A 2165-nucleotide genomic window follows, 5' to 3' on the forward strand; every position below is an offset into this window, starting at 1 on the left:
ATGTTAGACCCAGTGCTACATTTGGGACTTTGCCTTGCCTCCGGAGCCTTCAGGACAAGTCCAATAAAGAGTCTTTATGTAAAATGCGACCACTAGTGCCTAGAGCACCAGCGTGCTTGTACAGCACTCCTCTATGCTATTAGGACAATGTCTAAGACGAATCACTCATGCAATTCTATTGTGAATGCCATCTCATCCACCCATTTGTAGTTAGCGCGCCCGTCGATCCCTGCCCCTTTAGCCTTGCGTGCCAGAGGCCTTGAAGAGGAGATAGGGGTGTCTTTAGTAGATGACATAAAAACCTGTATCGCCGACCTAGTCCCACCTTGGGACATGTCAACTATTCGTTGTGACACATCCTTTAAACTAATTGACAAGCGTCCTACACCTCGCGAATTGATTTTACAGCATTTCTTATGCTTACAACACAGATATCCATACGCCTCTTTTTACACAGATGCTTCAAATTCTTCTTCTGCTGTGTCCTGTGCTGCACATGGGCCAGACGTTGCCAGCACAAGGACATTGAACATAAATTGTAGTATCTTTACAGCAGAAGCCCATGGTATTCTAACCACAGTGGAACACATTACACAGAACAAAATACAAGAATCGGTCATCTACACAGACTCCCTAAGTGTAGTTACAGCATTGGATTCATTTAAACCCACCAAAAAAACGTTATTCTAAACAGTCTTTGTAAAGCTCTTATACCTTCCTATAAGTCAAAGCTAAAAAATACTTGTTTGCTGGATCCCTGGACACAGTGGCATTCTGGACAATAAAATTGCTGACCAGAACGCCACTTTGGCGGCCCTCCGTAGTGGTTTTGACGTAGCGCAGGTCTCTCACCTCGATCTCAAACCAGAAAACGCAATGGAATCCGTAAACGCTGGCAGCACATGTGAGACACACACATAGACAACAAGCTCCACTTAGTAACACCAAACCTAGGAAGACACACAACAGAAAAACAAAACAGATTCATTGAAGTATCCATTTGCAGACTGTGAATAGGCCACATTTACGCTACACACGCATATCTTTTGAATGGCACACTCTCATCTGTGTTGTAACAAGTGTGGGGAACGGCTCACCGTCCTGCATGTCTTAATTGAGTGCACATTCTGCAATGAAGCCAGAAAACGGCATTTTCCTAAAATATATACCTACAACATTCCGCTACATCCTTCACTGCTTTTAAGAGATGAACCTATGTTCACAAACAAAAATCTTTGAAGTTATCTTAAAGACATCAAGTTTTTAAAACTCATCTCGTACAAAGCGTGACCTCAGTGCCTACGAGCAGTGAGTGAGGACCTGATGCTTCCTTTGTTCGCACGGGAGGCCCACTCTCGTCGCATGCTCTTTGGCTCGAGGTGCATCACATCCCACCCATAATCCCTTTCAGTCACCATCATCAACATCTTCATGTTTTAGTGGACGGGCAATGAACACCCATCTATACAGTATTTTAGGATATATCGTAGTCATTTTATACATATTTTAACCAAAAACATGACTATGGAAAGACCGCGTGACATAGTTTTGGCGCTCTTTGGTCTTAGAAAGCATTGCGCCAATAAATCACAAACATACATGCATACATGTACCAAAATAGTCCTGTGCGAATAACGCACGTGACAAAGTCACACGCCCTTCCAACTATCCTCAGAGGCGTGGTAAAACTCAGTGAAGAAAGGTCCCGCGCTCACCATTGACCGCCGTGAATTCTACGATGCCCGAGCTGCCGTAACGAACTTACAGCCCGACTCGGAAAGAGCAGCGCTCTTAACAGACGCCCTATGCAGAAACTAATTGCGCTTAATTTATCCAGAGAAGCGTTAACGGTTCCGCCGCCTCCGAGGGCTTCGCACACGGCTCGACGAAAGTACACACGCACAAGAACACTCTTTCCCGGGCTCGTGAAAGCCGGCGCACGTTGAGTCTAAGAGAAGGGAGAGGAGATCTGCGCGACGGGAGTCTCTTCGCAGATTCAAGGCTCTACATGTCTCTAGTATAACAGTGTATTTGTGATTGCCGCGGCCATGATCCACCGACAGCAAGCACCCGCGCAGCGTACGCACTCCGGCTTGTCGCAGCACGTTGGAGGAGGGCGGCTTTACCGCAGTACCGAAAGCTTCACCGCACTGCACTAAACTTGC

Source organism: Haemaphysalis longicornis, unplaced genomic scaffold, assembly GCF_048455015.1.
Source record: "Haemaphysalis longicornis isolate Haplotype H1 unplaced genomic scaffold, Haemaphysalis longicornis Haplotype H1 scaffold_1, whole genome shotgun sequence".
In the NCBI taxonomy this organism is placed as follows: Eukaryota; Metazoa; Arthropoda; class Arachnida; order Ixodida; family Ixodidae; genus Haemaphysalis; species Haemaphysalis longicornis.